The following is a 6,069-nucleotide window of genomic DNA, read 5'->3' as shown; positions in this document are numbered from 1 at the left end:
CTGATGATATGAATATACAAAAATGTTGGCCTAGAAAAGAGCAACTGAATAATTAAATTGTCCTATGTAGTTCTGGTACCTTATGTACCAAGGTCAAGAAACTCCTAACCTTGTAGGTGCCATGTCGCTTCCCAGGACATTGAAAAACCAAAAAAAAACCACCATTAGGGTGAAAAATATTCTTTGATCCCTCCAACAGCCAAAAGTTAATCAAGAAGCCCATACTAGCCCCCAAATATGATACAACCAAAGCGTAAGTTAAAAAACCACTCCAGCTCTCTCTTGAAGCTGTATTATTCCATTCTAAGTGCTGACTGCCACAATCCTGTTAACTAGAAAATTGCAGGAAAATGACCCAGAATCAATGAAGCAAGAGAAATATTTGTCCAAATTTGGATAGTATTAAACTTGAAGCAAACTCAGATATGATGTGATTCCCATAACCTTGTTGCTCTTGTTCCAACCTTGTTGCTGAATCTTGAAGTTCTCCCAGTCTTCCAGTTTACCACTAGCTTTTTTCTAGCCATGGTATTTTTTTTCCCTTTTACAATCCCTCTTCCTCTCAGGAATATACTTTAGTTAAGAGGGATTCAATATCTCCCTGAACATCCACCATTGTTCCTCAACTGTCCTGCCTTCAATTATTTGTGCCTTGTTTACTTGGCCTAACCCTTTCCTCAGGCCTGTATAAATTACCTCTGCCCAATGCTAAAACTCTAATATGGCACTTTATCTTCTCACATGCTGTGATCACTCTTTTCAAGAGAATCTTTAACAAAAGACTATTTATCAACCTTTTTAATTACAAAATGCTAAATCAAAAGAATAGCTTGATCCCTGGTTGACCCCAGAACGTATTGCTCTAAGAAACAATCTCTCACACACTTTATGAAATCTCCCTCGAAGCCACCTTTGTCAGCTTGTTTGATCCAGTCAATATGCATGTTAAAATCACCCATGATTACTGTTGCTTCCTTTTCACAAGCCCTCATTATTTCTTGGTTTATATTATGTGCCATTTTGGAAATATTGCTCGGGGGCCTGTAAATTACTCTTCCCAAGATGTTTTTTGTTTCCACCCATGATTGAACATGTTGCCCTTATTGCCAATGCTATTTCTTCATATAGCCTCAATGTCATCTGTAACTAAAAAAGCAACTGCACCTCCTGTTTCATCCTGTCTATCCTTCCAGAATACCAAGTACCATTGGACATTCAAATCTCAGTCCTAGTCCTCCTGTAACCATGTTTCAGTAATCCCCACCTAATCACACCCAGTTGTCTCTATCTGTGTCGTCAACTGATTGACCTCATTGTGAATACTTCATGCACTTAGGTACAGTGATTTCCAGATCACTCTTGGCAACAACCTCGGTGTGAAGACCGTGTTGGATGAAATATACACCACCACAAATAGCCTCGAGATGAAACATCCTGAGAATTTGTTCATATTGGCCAGGGACTTCAATCAGACCAAGCTCAAGAGCATCCTACCAAGAAACCACCAACACAGCTCATGTTGCACCATCGGCCCAAACATTCTGGACCTCTTGTTGTAGTAAAAATGACCACTTCGGAGTCAGACTGGAGGGACAACAATACAGTTTATTTAACGAAACTGCATGGAGAAAAGAGACCAGCAGTCCGCAGTACTGGACAGCTACCTTCTCTCAATGAAACAATAGAAGCAGTCCACCTTTATACCCTTTACACAATAGGTGGACCAGACGCGATTATCACATCGTTATGGTCAAATGGGTTAAACATTTCTCAGCTCATTATTATGGACAGGTACAGCCATTATCGTTTCAATATCACATTGTTCCATGAATGGGTACATTTCCTCATTATCAATGACTTAATTTATTCTATTCTTGTAGTACATGGTTCCTTTGTGTTTATGCATTCCTGTTCTTAATCTCCCTATCAGACCCCACCATCCCAGAACTATCTTTATCTCTTTTAAGGTGCCTGGCTTCCTGAAGCGTCTGTTCCCTGTTTTAATTCAATTAACTGTCTGTCCTGTGGTTTAAATTTTAAGTGATTGTCTGTGTTTGAAAGTCAGAGTCTGTGTTGGACGTCAGTGCAGGTTTAATGCCTTTTAACCCCTTATGTGCCGGACAGCTATTTTTATGCCAGGTACCCATCTTTATGGCTTTTTTTCGCCTTCACCTCTGATACACAAACATGTCTACTGCTCTATCGCCCACCCACACTTTGGCAAATCAGACCACAAGGCTGAGCTCCTGCTCCCAACTTACAAGCAAAAACTGACGCAGGAGAATCCATTAAAGAAAGTCGTGCAATGTCAGTCTGAGGAATCGGATGATCTCCTACGGGACTGTTTTGAGTCAGTAGTCTGGTCAGTACTTAAAAATTCTGTGATCCGCCTGAACGAGTATGCCACTACAGTAACTGACTTCATTAATAACTAACTGTGTAAAAGACGATGTGCCAAAGAAGCCTCAACCAGAAACAGGAATACCCACTGCTTGCTGAAGTCCAGGTCTGAGGCATTCAAATCAGGTGACTCTGACCCATACAAGAAAGCCAGGTATGATCTACGGAGATGCATCAAAGATGCCAAAAGATAGTACCAGAGCAAGCTAGCCACGCTGACTATGGCAAGGTCTGCAAAACATAACAGGCCACAAGATGAAGGCATTTAAAATCACTGACACCAATTCACCCATCCCCGATGAGCTCAACACATTCTATTACCATTTAGAGCAAGAGATCAGCGAGAGCACGCCTTTCACCCTGGAAGCCTCGGACTAACCTGTCTCTGAGGTCATCATTGCAGACATCAGAGCAGCCTTGTTAGAAGTCAACCCACAGAAAGCGACTGATCCGGATGTGGTACCCAGACAAGCATTCAGATCCTGCGCAGACCAGCCAATGGAGGTATTCACTGACATCTTCAACTTCTCTTTACAAAAATTGGAGGTCCCCATCTGCCAAAATGATCATCATCCTAGTATGAAAGAAAAACAGGCAGTGTGCCTTAATGACTATCATCTGGTGGCTCTGAAAAAGGAGCTTTGAAGTGGTTAGTCATGGCATGAATCAATTTCAGCCTCCTAGGTTGCCTGGATCCACTACAGTTCGCCTATCGCCACAACAGGTCCACAGGAGATGCCATCTCCCTGGCCCTGCACTCAACCCTGGAACACCAAAATAACAAAGGCACCAATGTCAGTCTCCTACAGCTCAGTCTTCAACATCATTGTTTCTGAAACATAAGAACATAAGAAATAGGAGCAGGAGTAGGCCATCTAGCCCTTCAAGCCTGCCCCGCCATTCAGTAAGATCATGGCTGATCTGTCGTGGCTCAGTTCCACATTCCCGCCCTCTCCCCATAACCCTTAATCCCCTCGCTTATCAAAAACCCATCAACCCACGTCTTAAAAATATTTAGCGAGGTAACCTCCACCACTTCAACGGGCAGAGAATTCCAGAGATTCACCACCCTTTGAGTGAAGAAGTTCCTCCTCAACTCCGTTCTAAACCGCCCCCCCTTTATCTTGAGGCTGTGCCCCCTAGTCCTACTATCCTTTCTGAGCGGGAAGACTCTCTCCACCTCTATCCTATCCATCCCATTCATCATCTTATATGTCTCAATGAGATCTCCCCTCATTCTTCTAAACTCTAACGAGTACAAGCCTAGTTTATTCAGCCTCTCCTCATAGCTCAACCCCCTCAACTCCGGCATCAGCCTAGTAAACCTCCTCTGCACTCCCTCCAAGGCCAAAATATCCTTGCGTAAGTACGGCGACCAAAACTGCACACAGTACTCCAGCTGCGGCCTCACCAATGCCCTATATAGCCGCAGCAAGACCTCCCTACTTTTATATTCAATCCCCCTCGCTATGAAGGCCAGCATCCCATTAGCCTTCCTGACCACCTGCTGCACCTGCAGGCTGGGTTTTTGCGACTCATGCACAAGGACCCCGAGGTCCCTCTGCACCGCTGCCTGCTGCAATTTTTCGCCACGTAAGTAATAGTGCTTCCTACCATTATTCCTACCAAAGTGGACCAACTCGCACTTGCCAACATTAAATTCCATTTGCCAGTTCCTGGCCCACTCGCCCAGCCTATCTAGATCCTTCTGCAGACTCTCCACACCCTCCGCGCAATTTGCCGTTCCACCAATCTTGGTGTCATCAGCAAATTTTGACACCCTACACTCGGTTCCCTCCTCCAGATCATCTATATAAATGGTAAATAGCTGAGGCCCCAGCACCGACTCCTGGGGCACTCCACTAGTCACCAACCACCAATCCGAATAGCATCCATTAACCCCCACTTTCTGCCTCCTATTTGACAAGCAATCCTCTATCCACACTAACACCCTACCCCCAACTCCATGCCCCCTTACCTTCTGCAATAACCTCTTGTGAGGTACCTTGTCAAACGCCTTCTGAAAATCAAGAAAGACCACATCCACCGGCTCTCCTCTATCCACCGCCCTAGACACATCCTCATAGAACTCCAATAAATTTGTCAGACACGACTTCCCCTTAACGAAACCGTGCTGCATCTGCTCTATCAAGCAATTCCCCTCAAGATGCCTCACTATTTCCTCCTTGATGACGGATTCTAACATTTTACCTACAACAGACGTTAAACTAACCGGCCTATAATTCCCTACCTTTTGCCTGCCACCCTTCTTAAACAACGGCGTAACATCAGCCATTTTCCAATCTTCCGGCACTTCCCCGGAATCCAGCGACGTTTGGAAAATAACCACCAAGGCATCCACTATCACCTCTGCCATTTCTTTCAGAACCCTCGGATGCATTCCATCTGGTCCTGGGGACTTGTCCACAATCAGTCCCTCCAGTCTGCCGAGCACCGCCTCTCTAGTAACAATAATGTCATTGAGACCCTATAGTCCTACCACCTTTCCATCGCTAACACCCGGCAAATTATTCACGTCCTCCTTCGTGAAGACCGAAACAAAAACGTTATTCAAGACCTCAGCCATTTCCCCATCCCCTACCACTAAGTCCCCCCTCTCATCCTCTAAGGGTCCCCATCTCCAAACTCTGGCCTGCAGCTTGGCTCCTTCCTCTGCAACTGGATGCTAGACTTCCTAATCCACAGACTGCAGTGAGTAAGGATAGGCAACACATCTGCGCACGATCACCCTCAATACCAGTGCCCCACAAGGCTCTGTCTTCAGCCGCTTACAGAATTGCTTATGCACCTATCACGGTGTGGCCAAATTTCCTTCCAATTCTATTTTCAAGTTGGCTGATGACATCACCGTAGTGGGTCAGATCTCAAACAATGATGAACCGGAGTACAGGAAAGAGATAGAGAATCTGGTGAAGTAGTGTGGCAACAATAATCTCTTCCTCAATGTCAGTGAAACAAAGGAGATGGTTATCGACTTCAGGAAGCATAGTGGAGGGCATACCTCTGTCTACATCAATGGGGATGAAGTAGAAATGGTCAAGAGCTTCAAATTTTTAGGTGTCCAGATCATCAAACTGCCCTGGTCCCCCCAGTGCCGACATTATAGTTAAGAAAGCCCACCAATGCCTCTACTTTTACAGGTGACTAAGAAAATTTGGCATGTTCGGTATGACTCTCACCAACCTTTACAGATGCACCATAGAAAGTATCCTTTCTGATTGCATCACAGTTTGGTATGACTCCTGCTCTGTCCAAGACTGCAAGAAACTAGAAAGGGTTGAGAATGAGGCCCAGTCCAGCACTCAAACCAGCCTCCCAACCAGTGACATTATCTACAATTCCCACATCCTCAGAAAAGCTGCCAGCATAATCAAAGACCCCACCCACCCCGAACATACTCTTTTCCACCTTCTTCCGTCTGAAAAAGGATACAAAAAGTCTAAGGACATGTACCAACCAACTCTTTGCACGTTCTCCCCGTGGTTGCGTGGGTTTCCTCCGGGTGCTCCGGTTTCCTCCCACATCCCCAAAGATGTGCTTTTAGGCTGATTGATTGGGTACTAAATTGTCCCTAAATTGGACCTCCCTGATCCTCGCACATTAGGCGTAGACTAAAATCATGAATAGGTCACTGAGACAGTGGGACGG

The sequence above is a fragment of the Carcharhinus amblyrhynchos genome, chromosome 30, assembly GCF_965287045.1.
Source record: "Carcharhinus amblyrhynchos chromosome 30, sCarAmb.v2.hapA, whole genome shotgun sequence".
Taxonomy (NCBI): Eukaryota; Metazoa; Chordata; class Chondrichthyes; order Carcharhiniformes; family Carcharhinidae; genus Carcharhinus; species Carcharhinus amblyrhynchos.
This window is presented reverse-complemented; position numbering follows the sequence as displayed.